Source organism: Equus caballus, chromosome 13 (genome assembly GCF_041296265.1).
Source record: "Equus caballus isolate H_3958 breed thoroughbred chromosome 13, TB-T2T, whole genome shotgun sequence".
NCBI lineage: Eukaryota > Metazoa > Chordata > Mammalia > Perissodactyla > Equidae > Equus > Equus caballus.
This window is the reverse complement of record NC_091696.1, coordinates 41,574,797-41,599,176: the sequence shown is the minus strand read 5'-3', so window position 1 is coordinate 41,599,176 and position 24,380 is coordinate 41,574,797. Positions and strand designations below refer to the sequence as shown.

Genomic DNA, 24,380 nt, shown 5'->3' with positions numbered 1-24,380 from the left:
ATTCTGTCTGTGTGTCTGTGTTACTCTCCCTCTATAGCACATATAATATATGTGCGTCCATGTATATGTATATGTGTGTGTGATTTTATGACTATGGAGAAAAATATGGAAGAATGGGTAATGAGTTGTTGCCATGGGCTACCTGAGGGAAAAGATGGGGGCCAGGGCTCATGTAGGGGGCTGAGAGAGGAGGCGGCAATGGAGAGCCTGGGAAAAAAGAAAATTAAAAAAATGCTTCACTGGGAAAAAAAATCCACATATACATTTGTGTTAAATTACATATTTGTGGGATGGGAGACGGGGTGTCCCAACTTCAGAAATGTTAAAATGTGGGGGAAAATATGTGAGTCTCGGAATTGAAGAGATACAGTTTTATCTGATTTAATCCTCACCACAACTCTGTAAGATAAAACATTGCTTGTCTTTTGTATATGTGGAAATCCAGGAGCAAAGAGATGAAACTCTTTCCCCATTGATCAATGGAGATGGGATTGGAATCTAGGACTGTCTGGTTAAGATGTCCATCCCTTTCTCTCTCCAGTTATTGGTAGACTTCCAACTGTATTAAATTCCGTTGATATTCCATGTTTTTAAAAGGGAGCGGCATTTGAAATCGTTTGTGGAACCCTATTTTAAAGATCTGGATCATCACAGGGCCGACCTTCTCATTCAGATCCCCTCTCACTGCAGTTCCCTCTTGCTAGCTTTCTCCTGGTGATCCCCGGGGCTGGAAAATGAAACAACTCACTCTCCATAATCCCAGTCTTGGAAATAAATTCAGGAAATAGACAGTAATGAGCAGAGGAAGGGACAAACCCATCTTTCCCTAACTCATGTCTCTTCCTGTTTATACCCCTTTTAGTCCGTTTGGGCTCCTATAACAGAAGATCATAGACCGGGTGGCTTATAAACAATAGGAACTTATTATTTCTTACAGTTCTGGAGGCTGGGAAGTCCGAGATTAAGGTGTCAGCAGATTCGGCATCTGGTGAGGGCTTCCTGGTTCATAGACAACAGTCTTGTAGCTGTGTCCTCACAGGGAATAAGAGAGTGAAGGACCTCTGGTGGGTTCCTTTTATGAGGGCACTAACCCCATTCATGAGGGGTCCACTTCAGGGCCTAATCTCTTCCCAAAAGCCCCACTTCCTAATACCATCACGTTGGGCGTTAGATTTTAATATGTGAATTTGGGAGAACACAAACATTCAGTCTATAGAAGCCTCCTCTGTCCAGGAAGGAATTAAGACAGCTGAAAGCCAGAGAATTGTCCAGGCCCTACTCCAGGGGTGTGATGCTTTTAGCAGGTAGCTCTTAGAAGTGGCCATCACTTTGACAATGAACGAAAATGCTTAAATTATTTCCATTTGGTTCTTCCACACCCAGCGTGCCAGGTGAGACCATTCCGCCCACTCTGTTTGCAGTGCTGTGTTAGTGCTGGAGACCCGCCGTCCACCGCTGCAGGATCGGTCCATCTTCATTCTGTTTAAATAGACATAGAGAAGACGTCCCCGGAGCACATCTTGGTGGTTAAAACCAGTGCAAACGACCTCCGAGGACCAGCCCAGCAGGGGGCAAGGTGACCAGGCTGGGTCCCAGGATCCAAGAGGTTCTCTTTCCTAGGGATCAGTTCTGCCTTAGAGCAGAGTTTTGTTATTCCTCAAAAGCTTATCCAAAGCGAGGACTAGGTTAGCTTGATGCATCTTTCTTCTCCACCGAGATAGAGATTTCTCTTGTTGAGGTAAAATTCACATACCGTAGAATTAACCCTTAACCATTTGAAAGTGTGCAATTCAGTGACACTTGGTACATTCACAATGTGATGCAACCATCACCTCTATCTAATTCCAAGACATTTCTTCACCCCAAATGGTAACCCTGTACCCATTAAACAGTCCCTCCCATGCATCCTTTTCCCCAAATCTCTGGCAACCACTGCTTTCTGTCTCTATGGATTTGCCTATTCCGGATGTTTCATATAAATGGAATCATAACAGTATGTGACCTTTGTGTCTGGCTTCTTTCACTTAGCATGTTTTGAAGGCTCATCCACATTGTAGCATGTGCCAGCCCTCCATTCCTTTTTATGGCTGCATAATATTCCATTTATGAATACACCACATTTGTTTGTTCGTTCATCAGTTGACAGACATTTGGGTTGTTTCTATCTTTTGGCTGTTATGAATAATGCTGCCGCAAACATTTGTGAACAAGTATTTGTCTGAGTACCTGTTTTTAATTCTTTGGGGTATATTTCTAGGAGCGGAATTGCTGGGCCATGTGGTAATTCCATGTTCAACGTTCTGAGAAAGATACAGAGATTTTTGACTTCCACATTCTCAGGCAATTTCACCCTGCCCTGGCCCTTTTCTTTATCATATCTTCCCTTGAAGTTTATGATTTCAAGTAGATAGACAATTTGGGAAGGTGGTATCTTGGGATAATTAAATATACGGATTCTTAACTAGAGGTCAGGCTGCTTGGGTTCCAAGCTCACTTCTTCCGTTTACTAACTGGCTGATCTCAGGCTAGTTATGTAACCTTTCTGGGCCTTCATTTACTCTTCTGGAAGGATAATAACAATTCCCACCTCTCAGGGGCATATTGAGGAGTGAGTGTGATAAGGTGTGTATAATGTCTAGCACAGTCCCTAGCCTACATAGTAAATACGTAAGAATACCTTAACAATGGCGATGACCATAACTAGCTGTTTCAGTCTGCTTGGGCAGTCATAGCAAAATACGATGGGCTGGTTGTCTTGAAGAACAGAAATTTATTTCTTACAGTTCTAGAGGCCGGAAAGTCCAAGAGCAAGTACTGGTGATGTGGGTTTCATGCTGAGGCCTCTACTCCTGGCTTGTAGGAGGTTGCCGTCTCGCTGTGCGCCCACATGACCTCTTCTCTGTGCAAGCGCATAAGGAGAAAGGGAGAGAGGGACAGAGTGCGAGCTCTCCGATGTCTCTTCTAACAAGGCCACTAATCTTATCTGATCAGGCCCTTGTCCTTATGACCTTGCTTAACCTTCATTACCTCCTTATAGATCCTGTCTCCAAATACGGTCACATTGGGGACGTCAGCATATGAATTTTGGGAAACGTAATTCCATCCATAGCAATATATTTCTTATTAGAGACTGGAAACTGTTTTAGCATCATGATATCTTAGGCCTGGAAGGAAATGTGGCTTCCATTTGTCCCAGAACTGCATAACCTTGGCACTGTTGACACTGACATTTGGGACTGGATAATTCTTTGCTGTGGGGGACAGTTCTGTGCATTGTAGGATGTTTAGCAACATTCCTGGTCTTGACCCACTAGATGTCAATAGCACCACCCTCAGCCCCCACACTCCTCACAGTTGTGACAATCAAAGATGTCTCCAGACACTGCCAAATGTTCACTAGAGGGGCAAGATTGTCCCCACTTGAGAACCACTGATCAAGTCTAATTCTTTTTTGATATAGGTTCTCCAATTTTATGATGCAGAAGAGTCCAAAGAATTTTCCTATCCCATCTCTTCATCTTGGTCCCTAGGTTCCTGCTCTCCTTTTTCTCCAGCTCTCCCACAGTTATCTGTCCACACGCATACAAAGCACTGTCAATAAAGCACCCCTATGTTCATTGCAGCATCATTCCCAATAGTCAAGATGTGGAAGCAACCCAAGTGCCCATCAACAGATGAATGCATAAAGAAGATGTGGAATATATACGCAATGGAATACTACTCAGCCATAAAAAAGACAAAATCGTGCCGTTCATGACAACATGGATGGACCTTGAGGGTGTTATGTTAAGCGAAATAAGCCAGACAGAAAAAGACAAATACCTTATGATTTCACTCATTTGTGGAAGAGAAACAAAAATATGGATAAAGGGAAGAGATTACTGTCACCAGAAGAAAAGCGAGTGGGGGGAAGGCGAAAGAGATAAAGGGGCATGTGTGTATGGTGATGGATAAACTAGATTCTTGGTGGTGAACAGGATGCAGTCTATACAGAAACTGAAATATGATAATGTACACATTAAATTTATATAATGTCATAAGCCAAGATGACCTCAATTTAAAAAAAAATCTGTGTTGGACATGCTCAGGATTAAGCCAAGAGAAACATGATTATGACCTTCCTGAAGCACAGAGAAATCTCCCCATGCAAAATGGATTTGGTTTTCCTCAGGGCTTTCCTCCCTGGGAAGATGTCTACTTACTACAAATCGAAGTGAAGAAGAAATTGTCACTTTCACTCATAACAAAGAAAATGCTTCAGGTGGATGAATAGAAATACACTTCAAACAATCGCTCTTAACTCTGCTACCAAAATGAAAGGGATTTATGTCAGTCCAGAGAACACGGACTCTAAGTTTTCTCTGGAACATTATCTGTGTCAAGGGGGCTGACCGTTTCTTCTTTATTACCACCCAGAAGAGTGCACGGACAATAATGAAAAAGACCAAGAAAGCCGAGCACACCAGGTGACAGATGACATCTCAATTTTTGCAAACTGGAATGAGCACTTCTTTTGGTGCAGTGGGAGAGAAGAAAGAATGCCTCGTTTCTCTTTTAATGTTCTGAGATGAGTTTCTTAGTATAGAAGTGTACTAAGAAATCAGGTATTCCTGATGTGTTGGGTATCTCTTCCTCCTTTTAAGAAGGACAGTGTGCGGGGCTGGCTCAGTGGTGTTGCGGTTAAGTTCACATGCTCTGCTTCAGTGACCCAGGGTTCGCGGGTTCAGATCCTGGGTGCGGACCTACGTACTGCTCATCAAACCATGCTGTGGCAGCATCCCACATACAAAATGGAGGAGGATTGGCACCGATGTTAGCTCAGTGACAGTCTTCCATAAACCAAAAGAGGAGGATTGGCCGCAGATGTTAACTCAGGGCCAATTTTCCTCACCAAAAAAAAAAAAAAAAGGACAGTGTGTATATACGTCTATCTGTGTTTATATTCAATTGCTTCTGTTTTGTTTATAGGGCATAGGATAAAAATTGTCATTGCTGGTTTGCACCAGCAAAAAATTGTCTGTTGTGGTTGTACATCAGAATACCTCTGAGTAGCTTATAATACAATTAAAATGGATTAGGAGCCCCTGGCCCAGAGGGAAGATGATTTTCCCAAGTGCTCAGCTAGGCAGTAACAGAAGTAGAACTCCAACCCATTTATCCTGTGTATTCAAAAGCAGCGAAGTAAATAAGAACTCCTTTCCTAATAAAGGACTTTCTCTACCAGACTGTGATGGCCAATATCTGAAAGCTCTGAGTAAAATGAATTATTAAATCCTAAATTGAAAATTTGTCATTGCTCTTGGGAAAACAATTCAACCCAGGTGTCTTGTTGCCCTAGATCCATCAGCCATTTCTGAATATAAAGATGCTATTGCTATAATTATTAGTACCAAATTTATGCAAAAATGTGTCATGGATGGAGAGATGCATAAGCTGTTTTTGGTGGACTAGACTCTCCATTAATTTAACTCCTTTTCTAAAAGAAAGGAAACACAATAAACTATGTTTAGAAAAGATAATTATCCATTAGCTAATGCGTTTCTCGGAGAAACAGCCTACTACTTTATGACAACCTGTCAGATGCCGTAGACATTCACCCCTAGTTCTAATAAGAGAGAGGGCAGGAGACAAGGCCATATTTGAGGGAATATGGAAAAAAATTAACGTACTTCCTCTGCTACTATTAAAAGATAATTTTCAGGAAAAAGGTAAAATCATGACTCTTGCAAAGATATAAAAATGAACACGTGTTGAAGATTTTATTCTTCTCAGTCAAGGAGGGAACCAGGTAGATGTTATAACCAGTTTGAAAGAATCTGAAAACAGACTAATTTCTAGATCAGGAATATTGAAATGAAGGTGCAAATAGAAATAAAGCTGAGTTTTCTGTGAAGGAGAGGGAAGTCATTGGACCTCTACCAGACAGAAGAGGATTTACATGTGTATGTGAAATATTTTTGTGCTGTTATCAGCTACCTACTACGAGTGATGTGTCGAATAACGACATTTTGGTCGCTGACGGACCCCATGTACCACGGTGGTCCCATAAGATTAGTACCACACAGCCTAGGTGTACAGTAGGCTCCACCATCTAGCTTTGTGCAAGTGTGCTCTGTGGTCGCACAACGATGGATCTGCCTAACAACGCATTTCTTGGAAGCTGTCCCCGTTGTTGAGCGATGCATGACTCCAGGTTAAGGATAACCTTGAGAGGTGACCTCTAGCCTCTGCATGGTCTTCCCTTGAAGCACTTTCGTTTTCCCTGTGTGACCTGTACGCTCTCCTGAAGAGGAAGAACTGAGAATTCAGGTTCTTTTCCTTTTTTTACATTTATTTTGTTGCGGTAACATTGGTTTATAACATTATATAAATTTCAGATGTACATTGTTACACATTTCGATTTCTGTGTAGATTACATTGTGTTCACCACCCAAACGTTAATTACCATCCATCACCACACACACACGTGCCTAATGCTCCTGTTTGTGCTCCACCCTCCCCACTTCCCCTCTGGTAACCACCAATCCAATCTCTGTCTCTGTGTTTGTTTGCTAATTCACATTCTTAATTAACCACAATTTTCAAGCACAAAGAAAGCTACTAGTTTTCAAGAGTTACAGTTAAGAAAATTATCCTTGAGAGCGGAAAGTTATTTCAAAGGAAACCCGGTCCGTTGAAATGCTGTGCTTGAAAACATGGAGTCCAGAGGGGCCCTGAAAAAGGAAGGGGCATTCAGTCCATTAGTTATCCAGATGTTCATCTCTTGATGCCAACTGTTGGCTATTTTATTGGCTTTTGAAAGCATCATCCAGATGTTCAGCTTGACTGAAGCTGAGAGGGATAAATCCAGCATTTGCTGGATACCCACGGAGCTGCTCTGCAAACTGAAGTTATCCACTCCGTAGATATAAATTTTAATTTTCAAAATTCATTTATTTTTTGAGTTCAGAGTCATTCCCCTATCATCCTCTGGCTGATAACTATCAACCCTGCCTGGTTAACATATCTGCCTTTCAAAGAAGAGGCTGTTAACGCAGGGATGGGCGCGCACTGGGAGTTCAACACACATCTGCAGAATTGCATTGAGGTATTCGATTTCTAAGCAACCGAGTTAAGTTGCTTCTCTTCCTGGGGAGCCAGCGATGCTGGACCAGCAGCTAACAAGCTTCTAAAAACGGCCTTGAAAGAGAAATTACTTTGGCCTCTGTGGGATCAGAATCAGGTATCTAGACTTATAATATTTACTCAGCTGCCATTTCCATGATCTAAAAATAAAGCAAAGCAACTCGAAATTGGCTAGTGAGGCTAAACCCCTAGGCATTCCATTATTCGCCAGCTTGGTGTGTGCTGCTGCTGGGTGTGCAAAGATTTGACGACTCCACAAAGGGGCATATCAGAGGCAGGATTTAAAGATAGAAATCCGTGTAGCCATTTGCCTTTTCGCCACATTTATAAACTCAGCCATCTGGATGCTCATTGTCCAATAAAATGCTCTCTCGTCTGACCATGGGACTTTTCTCGAAGGCAGCATTTTCTGAACCATTTTTGGAGGAATAGCAGCTGTTAATATGTTTTCTAAGAAAAAGGGAGCGCTGCGGTCGATAAGTTTGGAAATCGCTGGGAGAAATTTAGTGATGGAGATTTCTTGACCGTGGGAATCTTTGATAGGCGAGTGGTGGCGTGCCTCTCCGAGGGTGCATGAAAGCCGCCTCGGAGCTGGCCTCCTGCCCTCTGTTCTGCCCGCTCTGCTGTTGACCAGGGTGTTTTGTATTTTTTTAGGAAGATTAGCCCTGAGCTAACTGCTGCCAATCCTCTTTTTGCTGAGGAAGACTGGCCCTGAGCTAACATCCGTGCCCGTCTTCCTCTATTTTATATGTGGGACGCCTACCACAGCATGGCTTGCCATGTCCGCACCCAGGATCCGAACCCACGAACCCCGGGCTGCTGAAGCAGAACATGCGAACTTAACTGCTGCGCCACCGGGCCAGCCCCTGACCAGGGTTTTTATCCTTCTCCTTTCAGTCTCTCTCTCCATTTTGCAAAAACTTCCCTTTGCCTCCAACGCCAATTACAAACTCCTCTCCCATATTTTGTTGATTGGTTGTTTTTCTTCTTAATTGGAGTATAACGCACTCTGCCTGGTCTTCTCCATCCTCCATAATCCACACCTCGCCTCCCTCCCAACTGTACCTGATTTCCCTCCACTCTCTAAAAGGCACCCCTCAGTCCGTTAGATGGGTCTCCTCCACACCCTCATCTGTAGAATGGGGTAACATGTACCCATCTCAGACAGTCACCCAGAGCATTCGACGAGCTAGTGCCTGTGGGGCTTTGAACACTGTGCCCAGAGCACAAGGGCCTGATCATGGTAGCTGCTACTATTATTGTTGTCGTTATTGTTGATATTCCCTTCTTGTGCCGTTCCACCCTCTTTCTGTCTTCTTTTCTGCTTAAACTTGGTTCTCTCTTGCCTCGGTGGCAGGTCCGTTTATCTCCCTGCTTCCCCTACTCGCTTTATTTGATGTGAATCATCGACTCCCCCCTCTTATGTAAAGGAAAATGTATATGTAGCTTCAAGTCCGCAACCAGATTGCTGTCTGCAAGCCCCTCCTACATAGAAATTCAGGAATTGCCAAAGGTTCTGGCCTCACCTCCTCCAGAAGCGCCCCCTCCTTCCACCATACCTCTTCTTTTGAAGAGTTCTTTCCATGTCGGACCTCCTGTCACACCTTCCCCATCCTGTGCAGGTTAATGCTTAGGGGTCCTGGATTTGTTTCAGTGACTTGAGGGACTGTCTTACCCCATTGATTATAAGCTCTTAGAGAGCAAGGACCAAGCCATAACTGCATGTTTAATCTCCCTCTAGTGCTTAGGCCGGAGATCGGCAAACTTTCTATACAGATAGTACAGAATAATTAGTAAATATTTTATGCTTTGTGGGCCATACAGGCGTCCATCTACTGATGTAGGCCCACAGCTGCCGTAGATGAATACTTGAACAAATGGGTATGGCTGGGTTCGTTATACACTTTATTTATGGACGCTGAAATTTGAACTTCATATCATTTTCCTGGGTCGCAAAATATTATTCTTCTTTTGATTTTTTCCCCAACCATTTAAAAATGTAGAGGCTTTTGTTAGCTCACAGGCCAGACAAAAACTGGCAGTGGGTTGGTGAGCTAGCAGGTTTTTCGACCCCTGACCTAGCCAAAAAGACGGTCAGATCACAGCTGCCTTTTTTTTTTTTTTTGCTGAGGAAGATTGGCCCTGAGCTAACATCTGTTGCCAATCTTCCACTTTTTGCTCAAGTAAGATTGTCACTGAGTTAACACCTGTGTCAGTCTTCCTCTATTTTGTATGTGGGATGCCACCACAACATGGCTTGATAAGTGGTGTGTAGGTCCACACCTGGGATCTGAACCCATGAAGCCTGGGCTGCTGAAGCAGAGTGCACAAACTTAACCACTAGGCCATGAGGCCGACCCCACAGCTGACGTTTTGATTGCTGCAGGAGGAGAAATTTCCGGCTGTGTTTGGCTTTGCTCTTATGCTTGGCTCCACCGCTCGCTGGCGTTTGGCTGGTAGAGCTTGTCCTGTAGCTGAGGAGAATGCTCTGCCCAAGAGAAAATTTACAGAGTTGGTAGCTGCTCATTTGGGGTTTTCATACACAGGAAGTAGGATTATTTGCAAGCAACAGAAGCTGACCCTGGATAGCTCAGAGACTTTCCAACAGTGGGACAACCCACCAAAGAGACTTCAGATCACTCTTAGGGGTTGCAACCAGAATTTAAAAAATGAAACAGAAGAGACTAGAAAATATAAGGGTGCATCTAAGGGAGTAAGGGTAAATATTATTTTGTGCAACTTTTATTCCACTTATGCCTAGTTGTGTATGTAAATACTGGGCCACTCTGTGTATTTCTTACCGTGGGTCACAAGTAAATAAATTTGCAAATCATGAGAACTTGAGGAGAAGCATGTGGAAATCCTTCCAGAATCAAAGAAAAAGCTAAATAGGCGGGCCTCCAAAAGAAAAGGAACTGTGACAATTATAAAGTTCCATGTGGCAGGAAATTCAGGGCGCTGTCGTCAGGCTGGAGCTGCCCCACTGTTTTGCATCCCTGGGATACTGTGCTCGAGATTCAAGACCCCGGAGAGAACGGAGAAAACCTCTGTGTTAACCAGAGTCCGTTCCTGTTGCTTGAAAATAATCCTACCCCTTGTGTGTGAAAACACCCAAAATGAGAAGCTATGAAAGGCACCCTGAACCCTACAAGCTTTTCCCACTTCCTGTTGCCTCCTCCCAAGCATGACCTTGGCAGCTATTGTCAGGCACTGACCCTCCCAGTCACAGGACAAGCTCTGTGAGCAAAAAGTGGCTGCATGATGGTTGGGGGCAGCCAAGCTAAGGCCATAGCCAAACATTGGCAGAACACAGCATGTGTGTGCTGGCCCAGCTAGATGTGTACCCAACCCTTGGCTCGGAAGAACGGGGCATCTTGACTGCTCGTCCCACCAGCCAGCATCCCACGGGCGATCTGTCCTCTCCCACGGAAATACACTAGAGGTGCTATGACCAGAGAAAGGACGATGCATGCTTGCAGAGCAAAGTCCCTCTACAGATGACCACTAAGGGGTGGAACTATTTTCCCCTCTTCCATAAAAATAACTGGTGTTTTTATTCTGATAATAAGAAATTTAATGCTCAGAATTTTTAAAATTAAAAAATACTGAAGATTTTAAAGGAGGGCAAATGCCATTTCAGGTCATCCTGCCGACCTCAGATGACCATCCTTTCAGATGTCTCTCCGTCCTCCTTCTGCTCCTCTCCCTTTTTTCTCTCCCCTCCCCTCCTCCTCTGCCTCCTCTGAATCATACCTCTCAAATAGAGACACGTCAGGGACAGCCCGGTGGCACAGTGGTTAAGTGTGTGTGCTCTGCTTCGGTGGGCTGGGGTTCACAGATTCGGATCCCAGGCGCGGACCTGCGCACCACTCATCAAGCCACGCTGTGACATCATCCCACATAAAAAATAGAGGAAGAGTGGCACAGATGTTAGCTCAGCGACAATCTTCCTCAAGCAAAAAGAGAAAGATTGGCAACAGATGTTAGCTCAGGGCCAATCTTCCTCCCCACTACCCCCAAAAAGAGAGACAAATCACATTTTGGAACCCGGTCCCTTTTCTCACCCATCTCTACTGTGTTAGGGGGCGCCTCCATCCCTATGGACAGAAGACAGAGTTCTTTCCCTTTTAGTGTTTGAATGGAGGACGTCTTCAGACAGAGCCACTGTGGCTCAGAGCTGGAGAGCAGTGGAAGCTTAAGAGAAATTAAAGCCTGACAAATTAGATATAACTCGTGTAACTTGGAGCTAAAGTGAAGAGAATAGGATGTAACAGCGAGTCTAATCTGATTCAACAAACACACGTTTCGATTCCTGTCGTGCAAACGTCTCTGCTGGCGCTGAGGAAGGGAAGGAAAGCAGGATGAATGAGGCAGAGTTGCTTCCTTTTTTTTTGAGAAAGTTTAGCCCTGAGCTAACATCTGCTGCCAATCTTCCTCTTTTTGCTGAGGAAGACTGGCCCTGAGCTAACATTCATGCCCATCTTCCTCTACTTTATATGTGGGACACCTACCCCACAGCATGGCTTGCCAAGCGGTGCCATGTCCGCACCTGGGATCCGAACCAGCGAACCCCAGGCCGCCAAAGCGGAACGTGTGCATTTAACTGCTGCACCACCGCGCCGGCCCCCGGAGTTGCTTCCTTTAAGGAGCTCGCTGTCTTGTGGGGGAGAGTGGCAAAGAGATGATGGCACAAACCAGCGCGTGGTGAAGGTACAAACCAAGTGCTATGGGGACACATAGGAAAAAGCAATTAATATGCAATTAACAGTTTGTTCTGAGACATCTTCGTTTCGCAAATAAGAGGGCGTTCCATCTGTCTTCCCTTCCAGCCGTACCTGGGTCCTCTCCCGCTTGCTTGCTTTGCTTTCGTTCCTGGGATGGGGAACCTGTTCTTCTCCTGGGTGCCTCCGCCTGGACTCTTTCCTTTCTTATGCGGTGAATTCCTCCTTCTCATACTCTTAGTTCTCAAACACTGATGCCTCAGAAAGGCTTTCCTGATCTCTTCCCCCGGGCTCCATGGCTGTCTCTCTTAGCACGCAGTTTTCTTCCCCGTCACTCATTGCTGTCTGTTTCCCTCAATTCTGTTAGGGGAGGGGTCACACTTCTTTTATTTGCCCAGCACTTGGCAAGTGGTCAATTAATATCTGTTGAGTGAGTGAAAATTGAGTGAATGTGTTCAATGAGAGAACACACCTGTTAAAAAACAAGATTCAACTGAGTCAATTTTAAAGGTCTTATTGGCTTTCTTCAGGGATTCATGGATTGGGCAGCATCCCATCTAGGAGACAGAAAGCTGCTCCGAAGAGCCGTACAAGGCAAGGGATTTATAGGCGGACGGGAGCAGGAACAAGGAAGTTGTATTAGGCGAAAACAGATTGGTTATTTCAAAGTTACTTTCCTTACAGGGGATGACAGGGGTTTACGGGGCAGAGTGCCTAACTAATGCTGGTCAGGCGACTCCTGACCGACTGGTTTAAGGTCCCGTTCCCGGAGAGTGGAAAGTGTAATTAAGTCTCCGTTTGGTGATGTGGGGCTTAGCATGAGTGACTCCATTTTGGGCCTGTTGTCTTGTTTTTAACACACTCTAACAAGAAAAAGGGGGCTGAGGCTGGTTATTGTGATGAAGATAGGCTAGGCTCTGACTGCTGAACAAAGGGAGATGCTGAAAGCAGTGTGGGATGCTGGATTGGATCCGCGACAGAAAAAGGACATTAGTGGAAAAACTGGTGAATTCAATTCCAGGCTGTAGCTTAGTGAATAGTATTGTACCAGTGTTAAATTCTTAATTTTGGCATATGTACCTTCATTCTGTAAGAGATAATCATTGGAGGAAACAAGGTGAAAGGGGTACGGGAACTCTCTGTCCTAATATTGTAAATTTTCTGTAAATCTAAAATTATTCCAGAATAAAAACTTCATTTAAAAAAGGGAGAGAGGGGCCATCCCAGTGGCGCAGTGGTTAAGTTTGCATGTTCTGCTTTGGTGGCCTGGGGTTTGCCGGTTCGGATCCCGGGTGCGGACATGGCACACCATGCCGTGGTAGGCGTCCCACACATAAAGTAGAGGAAGACGGGCATGGATGTTAGCTCAGGGCCAGTCTTCTTCAGCAAAAAGAGGAGGATTGGCAGCAGATGTTAGCTCAGGGCTAATCTTCCTCAAAAAAAATAAATAAATAAAGTGAAAAAAACAAAAAGGGAAAGAGATGAGAACAGGCAAAGAACTCAGCCTGGTCAGGGAGAAGCTCTCTGATTAAAAGTGTGAATATTAACATCATTTTTTCGATCTTTGTTTGGACTCCTTCCAGGATGCTGTTATAACTCATGGCTTTGTTTTTTTGGCTCTATGGCTTTCCTGTGGATAGTGGACTCATTCATGTTCTGTGGGTATTGGGTAACACTTCGTCAAGAAGCCAGAGGTGCCACACCGAGCTTTCTGTTCCGTCCCTGGCAGTCCATTATGAGGTGTCACTCACTTTCAAGGCTGGAAGTGAACAAACAAGAAAGGTCACCACATTCAAAAACAAGAGGAAAAATACGGAAAGATTTTTTTCTTTCCGCATGCCAAGTTGTATTACCTGATTAAACTCAAGAATATTTTGTATTTTCAAGAGAAATATTAGATGCCCCGAGTTTTAATCATAATTAAAAAAAAGAAATATGAAATTCTCTAACTCCTAAAGCCTGACTTCATGTTAATTGAATAGCGGCTAACCCTGTTTCTCCAACACCCTCAACGCATCTCAGTTCGGTCTGGAACATCTATTAAGGATCCACTGAATGTGTGATAACTGTTCAAACAATGGCAGAGGTCATCTAAAATACGTGAAATCTTGCCTCTAGGATCAAAGAATTTTCAGTCTCCCACAAAAGGATCTTTTGTGGTCTCAAGAGTATTTTAAAAGTCTCAAAAAAATGAGCTTGCAAAATTAATTTCCATTCCTTTCCATTGAAATTATAAATGCACGTAGTATAACATGTTTGAGCATATTTTGCAAAGTCCACCTATACCGTATCAAAACTTACAACTCACTCTGCTAATGCCTAACTGATTTTTCCTCCTATTTTCTAACTTGTAATCATTATAAGCCTAGCTTCAGTCTGTGATTAAATAGGAACAGCTTTGGTGCAGAGCAGTGAAGCCTGAAAATGCTAACAAGACCTCTCAAACCCGCCGTTGGAAAGGACCAAGGGGAACTGTCAAATTTCCCACTCTACTTGCCTTCCATTGGGTCACTTTCTCTTCCCACCCTGCACATACTAAAATCACCTGTGTCTCGACACCACCCCAGTCCAATTAGACATTCTAATCTCTGGAGGTGCCCGTTAGTCTTACGAGCGTCAATGACTTTGTGTTAAGCTATGAGATCAAGATTCACTACTTTATTATACTGTGAACTTGCTGACGGACTCAGCAGGAAAAGCAGAGATCAACACTCAGGAAATTCCTTTTGAAAGGCCCGCTTTGAACATAGCAACAGTTCGGTTGGTGGAATTTGGTTATAATGAGTATTTCGTGAGAAGTCGCTCACGCGGGCTCTGTAGCGTTCACAAGCTCTTGCAACAAAGAAGGCTTGAAATGAACAGGGGAGGAGTAGAAAATGTCATCTGAAAATATACCCAACAATCACCACTAGCGTGAATCAACCATCCTGATTTGCCTGGGGCTGTCCTGATTTTAACACTGGAAAGTCCTGTGTTCCAGAAAACCATCAGTCCCTGGCAAATCAGGGCAGTTGGTCATCCTACCACTACCCATTTTATGGAGATGGCAAGAGTTGAGAAGACTTTCGGTACCCGATGGTGAAACAATGGAACTGGCCGCCCTCTTTTTTTCTTTAGCACTAAAACGAAGGTACCGCGGTGCTGAGAGTGACAGCTGCAAGAACATGGACCCAGAGGAGAAAAATGTTTGTATAGGATGAGCTGGTGTATTGGACGCGTGATAACCAAATCAACAAAGCAGGGCTAATATTAACTAGACATTAAGACAGGAAACAGCTTAGTTTCAGGGCATGCTCCTCTGAAACGGTGTTCCCCAACAAGGCGTTTAACCTGTCTACTGAAGCCAGGATGCCCCAGCCTGACTTTCCTGCCATGTGCTCTGAAAGGGCTGTAGGCAGTTAGCGTCTGATTATTCTTTATGGCAATTTCTGGCTAATCAAGTTGACGTCTTCCTTTCTCTTCTGGTGGCTGTGACTTAAGAGATTGAGGTAATTTCATGACGTTTATTGCAGGGGTTGTATAGATAGTCAGTAAGCTTTTAGAAAGTCTTTTTGAAGTCATATATGCCCATTGTAAAAATTCAAACAATACAGAATGTAAAAAGTAGAAAAAGCCATTTCTCATCCTCAAAATGCTGTCAGATTTGGTGTATATCCTTCCAGTCTTTTATTGGACATATATTAACAGATGCATTTTTTTAAATAAAGGGGATTATGTTATATGTACTAAACATAGCCTAATTTTTCACTCAAACAATATATCTTGGCCATCTTTCTATGTCACTAATATACAACTATCACACCCTTTTTGATGATTGCATAATTTTCCATTTTCTCAGTATACTCAACCAATTCCCTACGGATGGACATTTTGGCTATTTAGCATTTTTGCTCTTATAAACAATGTAACAGTGGTTATCTTTTTTCATTTCTGCACATCTGTCCCATTATTTCCTCTGTATAACTTCTTGGTATTAGAATTACTGAGTTAAAAGAGGCCAGCTAGGTTTGGAATGTGAGAAATACCTAAGTCTGAATTCACTTTACAGGGTTCACTTTGAGACTAAACTAAAACTTCTTGAGGCAGAAACAAAACATGATTATTTGAAGGCAACATGATGTAGTGGGAAAAGCAGCAAATAGAGAATCAGAATACCTTGGCTCCAGTCTTTGTTCACTCTTTAACTAACTGTTTGATCTTCAACAATCCCCTTAACCTTTCTGACTCTTGCCTCCAGTTGTATCTTGTCTCATGGATCTCCCAAATAATTGACAGAGTCACTTTCCACAATGCCATTATGACTCCCTGCTTAGATCCATCAGGAGTTCACCATTGCCTTCAGGATGCAGCTAGATTCCTTAGCCGATCATGTAGCATCCTGCCTTTCTAGCTTCCTCTCCCTTCACGTGCCCAGCTGGGACCTCTGATCCAGCTGCCCTCACCTCCTTGCGTTACTCTCAAGGCTCCCAGTTTGTCATGCCTCCAGGCTTTGTTTCAGATTGTTCTCTCCTTTTGGAACACCTAGTTCCCACTTCTCTGACCAGCTAACTCCTACTGATTCTTCAGTAAATAGCTCAGACTTCTTGCTTTTTTGGGAGCATTTCTCACTCCCTAGGTTGAGCAGATATTTCTCTTTTTGGCCCTTGTGGACATAACACATTACCCTACACATCCTCTGTCATGTAGCACTAATCACGCTGCATTATAGTGACTGACTTTCTTCTCTGGGTCACTCACCTCTTTTGAGGGCAGAAGACATGACTTGTTCATCTTTGAGTCCCCAGGGTCTACCCCAGTGTCTGACACATGTAGATGTTTGATGGATCTTTGTGGACTAAAACAATTGATCTGTCAAATAAGTGATTGGATTCAGTGATAGAAAATTCTACGATTTATTAGAATTAAAAGTTGAAGGGGGGGGGCTGGCCCCGTGGCCGAGTGGTTAAGTTCGCACGCTCCGCTGCAGGCGGCCCAGTGTTTCGTTGGTTCGAATCGTGGGCGTGGACATGGCACTGCTCATCAAACCACACTGAGGCAGCGTCCCACATGCCACAACTAGAAGGACCCACAACGAAGAATATACAACTATGTACTGGGGGGCTTTGGGAAGAAAAAGGAAAAAAAAAATTAAATCTTAAAAAAAAAAAAAGTTGAAGGGAACCCCAGATCAACCAGTTAGGAAAGAACTCAAAATAGTACAGTAAAAAGAAACAAGCAAGCAAACAAAAGAATTAAAATGATACACTAGAAAATATCTATTTAACATAAAAGAAATCAGTAAAGGAAGAAGAGAGGAACAAAAAAGACACGAGATGTGAGAAAACAAATAGCCAAAAGGGCAGGTGTAACTGCAACCACATCAATAAGTACATTAAATGTAAATGGATAGAACACTCCCTTCAAATAGCAGAGATTGTCAGACTGGTTTGAAAAAAAAATAGGATCCAACTGTACGCTGCCTATAAGAGACCCATTTCAGATCCAGAGACACAAATAGGTTGAAAAGAAAAGGATAGAAGGATATATACCATGCAAACATAAGAGAGCAGGAGGGGCTATACCAATGTTGAATAAAATAGACTTTAAGACAAAACATGTTACTAGAGACAAAGAGGGACATTTTGTAATGATGAAAGGGTCAATGCAACAGGAAGATACAACAATTGTAAACATATATGCACCTAACAACAAAAGCAGAAGGGAAGAGTAGAACGAGTTATGTGTTGAGAAGCATCCCTTGGGAACCCCTCCAGGTTTTTATGTGGTGGCCTCCTCTCTACTCCTTTCTAAGGTGTCATCATGCTTGAGTGCACCATGGTGGCAGCCTTGATGCAGAAAGGAAATCACGGCAACACTAGCAGGAAACAGCCTAAGGGAGGAGGCAGCATCATTTTTAGGTGCAGGGGAGACATTTAAGAACACATTCTAAACATCAGGACTTCTGGTGTTCAGAATTTCATGTTTTTTCTCTTCTCAAGACTCCTTTTCTTCAACTGATCTCCTCATCATCCCTCATTTCTCAATAGTTCTGGTTTTGATGCCAGAAAGCTTACATTCTCTGCATTGAGTTAGCGTGATTTTTATTTTAACCCCAGTCCAGTCTTTGATAGGGAGTATCATCTTCTATTGTGACAGGAAGCCTTAATTAGATGATCAGTTTACAATTCCCCTATTCTTCTCCAATTTCTAAGGAAGTTGACTCCCAAGAAGAATTCTCTGAGTGGTTCAAGGATTCTCTGAGTGGGATGGAAATTGGAGAAGTCCGGAGAGGACTCAAGAGCCCTACCTAAGAAAAAGAACCTGCAAACAAAGGTATGGGAGTCTGGGGTAGATGTGTGGGGACCCTGCAGCCAGCTTGGCCAGGAAAGGGTGGGAGAAGAAATAAAGAGGACATTCAGGTTATACATGGAGAAGAGATGCAAATTAAGACATCGTTTGGAAATTTTGCTCTGGGATGAGCAAAATACCATCTCCCGATAAAACCTTCAATTAAAAAAGAGACATTACTCACTATTGGAGTTGGGTTTTCTGTTTTTTATTTTGTTTTTGATGTGATGATGCACCTAGACCAGCTTGAAGGTGGCCATGGGTAGAAGCTGGGGCTGTTACTTGTGAGCTGCCTTGAGACTAGGCCATCAGCTTGACATCTCAACACGTCAATGGCTATTGGCTGAACATTTACCAGCTCTGCCTAGTTACAGGGTTTCCAAGATGAGTGAGACATCGTGCCTGCCCTTAAGGAATTTATGAGCTGGCGAGAGAGACAGACACATTAATGGATAATTATATAACATGCTGAGTGCTTCGTCAGACAGAAGAGCTGCGAACATTGGGAGCTCAGAGGGTTCTGACCCAGCCCGGGGACCCCAAGAAGGCATTCAGACAGGAATGACCCCTGGGCTCAGTTTACCAGATGAGGAAAGGAAGAAAAGTCACAGAAGTACAGAGCAGGATAGTGCTTCCTGGGACCTACCAGCAGTTCATTATCGAGAGAACGTACCCTGGGTGGGTTCCATGCCTGCCCAGCCTTTCTCCCTTCGTAACATTCCTCCTCCTCACACTCATCCATTCACCTATCAGAGTTCATGATTGCATTCCATGCTCTCCACGCCCGAAACTTGTTGCTAGGAGCCAGAAATAAAACAGGGGAGAAATAAACCTATTCATTACGCCTATGGAGCTAATCACGCAAACAAAAATATAATTTTCACCTGTGGTAAGTACTCCAAAGGAGAGGTCCAGGTGGGGTTGCCAGATAAAAATGCCCAGTTAACTTTGAATTTCAGATCAACAACAAATAATTTTTTTAAGTATAACCATGTCTCATGCAATATTTGGGACATTGGTTGTTAGTGTCATTCAGTCAATTCTGACTCCTAGCAGCCCTGTGCACAGCAGTGCGGAACCCTGCCCGGGCTTTCTGTGCCATCCTCTCACTTCCGGTGCTACATCAGACGATGCAGTGCTGCTGTTCCCAGGGTTTTCACAGCCAATTTTTTTGGAAGTGGGTGGCCAGGTCCTTCTTCCTAGTCTGTCTTAGTCTGGAAGCTCTGCTGAAACCTGTCTACCACGGGCGACCCTGCTGGTATTTGAAATACTGGTGGCACAGGTTTCAGCATCACAGCAACAGGCAGCCGCCACAGTGTGACAACCCACAGACAGGTGGTGTGGTCCCCTGACCGGGAAATGAACCCAGGCCGCAGCAGTGAAAGCACCAAATCGTAACCACTAGACCACTAATTTGGGACGTACACTAAAATTTTTGTTTGTTTGTTTTTCTGAGATTAGAGTTAACTGGGCATCCTGTATTTTCATTTGGTAAACCTGGCAACTGTAAATCCAAGATGCCCTGAGATCACGCGGCTGGAGGGCCTGGTCTGGGGTACAGGGGGCGGGTGGTCAGAGAAAGGGTGAGATCACCGTAGAACAGGAGGCTTTACCTGGGGGAGGAGTTGGGGAGAGGAGGGTGTTCCCAGAGGAGAAACAGCGTGAATTGAAGCAGAAAGCAGTCTGGACAGAGCATCTGAGAGAAGATGGCTCCTGGGGCTCGAGCACAGATATTTAATTCACTGGAATATGGAGAGAGGAGAAGCAATTGGAAAATGAATAAATCTATCACGTTTTGAAGGAGAGTGCTGTACAAGTAAATGTCAGGTAGTGACTCAGGTTATCGATTCTCAAAGATTAGTCAGGAGAGATGTGCGCTGGACTCGCTCAGCCCTTCTGTTGCCAGATGTCAAATAATTCAGACGTGGAGGCCAGTACGCAGGCAGCACAAGATTCTTAAAGCGTGCGGAGTCATCCGCAGATGAGTCTGACTTTGCCTGGAAACATACCACCGCAGAGAATTTCAAGAACTGGAAAGGGTTCTGGGAGGCCAGTTTGTTTCTGTTTAAATGAAAAGGGCAGCGTAACTGATGTGTCAGAGAGAAACCAGCGGGCTAACCTTTCAGAAAACCACGCAGCTTTGTATATGACACGGATGGAGAGCCGTGGGGCAGAGGACAAGTGAGCATCCTGACTGCCCAGCTGCTGAAACCAATGGGTGTCAGGCTGGCTGGACCGAAAACCCCAGGCACTGTGCATCAGGTCAACCCCTGGGGGCAATCGTTCTCAACCAGGGGCGAGTTGACCCCCCAGGGGACATTTGGTGAAGTCTGGAGACATTCTTAATTGTCACAACTGGGGCTGAGGGACTGCTACTGGCCTAGTGGGTAGAAGTCAGGGATGCTGCTAAACATCCTACAGCGCGCAGGACAGCCCCTTCCTCCCCAGCAAAGATTTATTTAGCCCCAAAGTCAATAGCGCTCAGGATGAGAAATCCTGGCATGGAGGCACTGATGTGAGGAGGAGGGGAAAAGTCACTCTGAATCCAATGACAGGAATGGGATGCCATGCTTCCAATAGTATAATGGGTGGCAGGGCCTATGAAATACCCTTAAAGGCATCCTTGGAGCCACTGCCGCTGTTACAGAAGAAGTCTGGCCAGGTCCTAACACAAAGAGTGAAGGAGCCTGGAAACCCAGCAGGAGGATGTGCGAGATGGCGGGAGGCGTAAAAAGGTCCTTCTCTTTAACTGCCTTCCCTCGCCTCATCACTGAACCAGTGAACAGCCTGGCCTTTGCTTTCATACAGCCTCCTCAAATATATTTTCATCTCAGCCTACAAAGATCATAGTAACTTCTTACCTCGAATATTCCCAAAAGGCATCACTTCCAGAAAATATATGCGGGGAGAGACACACCCCTCCCTCCCCCACTCCCACCTCCCATCCCCACGCCCTCTCCAGGGTTGCAACTGCGTTAGCAGCGAGAATGTTTCATCCTAGAGCTCGGTCTTCCAAATGTGGGTGTGCCCCCGCAACACAGAGCAAACTTGGGGTTCTTTCTCTGCGTGCTTTTTCTTTTTTAAATTTCAGGCATATGACTAGCATCGAGCAAAACCTAACACTCTTGCAAGCACTGTCCAGGCTCAGACAGTGCTAAGGTCTTTACTTCAAACCAGTTTTTAAAAAAACCAAAAAACCTTAAAGATTTAGCTAAAGATCTCTCTTTATTTCTCTCCCTTTGCCAAAGTGACCCATATCATGAAATTAACGTGTATCATTCGTAGCCGTGTTTGTGTTTTCACTGCATTATGTATACCCATAAACAATATATGATATCACACTGTACATATCCTTTTACCACTTGTTTTTGCCACCAAACATTAGGCTTTCCAGATAATTCACGTTGATACATGTAGACCAATTCTTTTATTTTTTTGAACTGTTCAAATTATTTATTTCTAATTATTTTGAAATTATTTTAACTGCCTACTTTAAGATCCTAGATCCTATACTGTCCGGTATAGTAACTACTAGCCAGGCTATAAAATTTAAATTAATCAAATTAAATAGCTAAGCTTCAGATCCGCAGTAGCAATAGCCAAATTTCAAGTGTTCTGTAACCACGTGTGTCTGGCAGTTACGATATTGTGCAAGGCAAATATAGAGCATTTCCTCCATCTTGGAAAGTTCTCTTGGCAAGTTGTGAAGTATTTATCATATGTGAATATCCCATGAATTCTTCAATCAATGTCCTATTGATAATATACAGGTTGTTTTCAATTTTCCACTATGACCAAAAACTGCTGTCGTGGCCATCCGGGTGTATATATGTCTTTTTGGGCCTGGGAGGAAGAGTTTAGGCCGGACACTGATCTAAAGGTGGACGTGCTGAGCAGATAACATGCGCATCTTCAGTTTCAACAAACATTGTCAAATTGTTATCCAACTGTTATTGTATAAATTTACACCCCTCCTGGCAGGGTGTGAGTTGCTGTATACTTGCATCTGCACCAAAAGACCATAAGCCATCAAAATTGTTAAAAGCTTGCCAATCTGATGAGTGTGAAATGGTATTCGTTATTTTATTTTTGCATTTTCCTGATTTCCAGTGAGGTTAAACGTCTTTTCATATGTTTATTGGATATTTGAGTTGGCTCTTCTTTGCATCCTCACTTCATATCCTTTTGTTGGATTTTTATTCCTATCGTGTTATCATTTTCATAGGCATTTTTTATATTTGGTTCTTGACCTTTTGTATATTTGTGTATGATAAATATCTTCCTTCAGTCTGTGGCCTGTCTTTTTTAAAAACATTTTATTTTGAGATAACTGTAGTTTGCGCGCAGTTGTAAGAAATAACAGAGAGATCTCTGTCTACTTTTCACGCATTTCCGCCCAGTGGTAACATTTTACATAACTACAGCGCAATATCTCAAGCAGAAAACTGACACTGATACAATCCATCGACATTATTCAGATTTCCCCAGATTTACATGTACTTGTGTGTGTGTGTATTTATTTAGTTCTGTACAATTTTATTGTGTGTTTAGAGTTGTGTGATGACCCCACAGTCAAGTTACAGAACAGCTCCATCACGGGGAGCCCTCCAGATACTTTTATCGCCACGGTTACCTTCTCTCACTCAGTCCCTGGTAACTATGAATCAGTTCTCCATTTCCACAATTCTGTCATTTCAGGAGTGTTATACATATGGAATCATGCAGTAGATAACCTCCTGAGATTCTCTTTTTTCAGTCACTATAATTCTCTTGAAATCTATCCAAATCGTTGTGTGTATCAATAGTTTGTTCCTTTTCATTGCTGAGTAGTATTTCATGGTGTGGATGTACCAGAGTTTGTTTCGCCCATTGAAGGATTGTTTCCAGTTCGAGGCTATTATGAATAAAGCTGCTGTGAACACTTACACTGGTTTTTTTGTGAACATAAATTTTCATTTCTCTGGGGTAAATACCCAAGAGTACAATTGCCAAGTCACATGGAAGCACATATTTAACTTTGTAGGAAACTGCCAAACTATTTTGTGCCTAAGTTGTCAAATTTCTGAGTGTAAAATTGTTTGTAGTATTCCCTTATTATCCTTTTAATAGCTACAGAATCTGTAGAAAGATCCCCCGTCTCATTCCTGAGATTGGTGATTTGTATCTTCTCTGCGTTTATCTTTGTCAGTCTTGCTAGAGGTTTATCAATTGTGCTGATTTTTTTTTTTAAGAATTAGATTTTTTGGCTCACTGATTTTTCTCTATTGTTTTGCTGTTTTTGGTTTCACTGATTTCCTCTCTTATCTTTGTTCCTTCCTTCCTTCTGCATTTGGGTTTATTTTGCTATTCGTTTTTCAGTTTCTTGAGGTAAGAACTTAGATGATTGATTTGAGATCTCCCTTCTCTTCTAATGTAAATATTTAGTGCTATAAAATTTCCTCTCAGCACTGCCTTAGCTGCATTCCATATATTTTGACATGTTACATTTTTCTTTTCTCTTTTGTTTCATTTCCTTTGAGACTTCTTCTTTGACCCCAAGATTATTTAGAAGTATGTTGTTTAATTTCCAAGTGTTGGGAAATTTTTCTGTTTTATTTCTATTATTGATTTCTGGTTTGATTCCATTATGGTCAGAGAACATAACTTGTATTATTTCACTTCTTTTAAATTTGTTAAGATTTGTTTTTTTGGGTTAGGATATGGTCCATCATTGATTAATGTTCCATGGCCACTTGAAAAAACGTTTTCTCTACTGTTGTTGGGTGTAGTGTTCCATAAATATCTGTACATTGAGTGAGTTGGCAGTGCTATTCACTTATTCTACATCTGTGCTGATTTTCCGTCAAGTAGTTCTACCAGTTGCTGACAGTGGAGTATTGAATTCCCCAGCTATAATTGCAGATTTGTCTATTTACAATAGCTATAATTGCGGATTTGTCCTTTCAGCCCTATCAGTCTGATTTGTGTATCTTGAGGCTCTATCGTCTGGTGCATAAACAGGATTGCTAAGTCTCCTGGACAGACTCACCGTTTTATAATTATATAATGTCCCTCTTGTCATTTTCTTTGCTCTGAAGTCTACTTTATCTGGTATTAGTATAGCAATTCCTTTTTTCTTTTGATTAATTTTTGTATATCTTTTTTTATCATCTTACTTTCAACCCACTTATACTGTTATATTTGAAGTCAGTTTCTTGTGGACAACAT

General features: G+C 43.1%; 1 protein-coding gene across 1 annotated transcript in view; it reads left to right on the top strand.

Annotated features, from left to right (window-relative positions):
• The window catches only part of BMERB1 (bMERB domain containing 1), a 112,118-nt gene that overhangs the window by 12,016 nt on the left and 75,722 nt on the right, over nt 1-24,380 (top strand). The gene's annotated exons all lie outside the window — the stretch shown is intronic.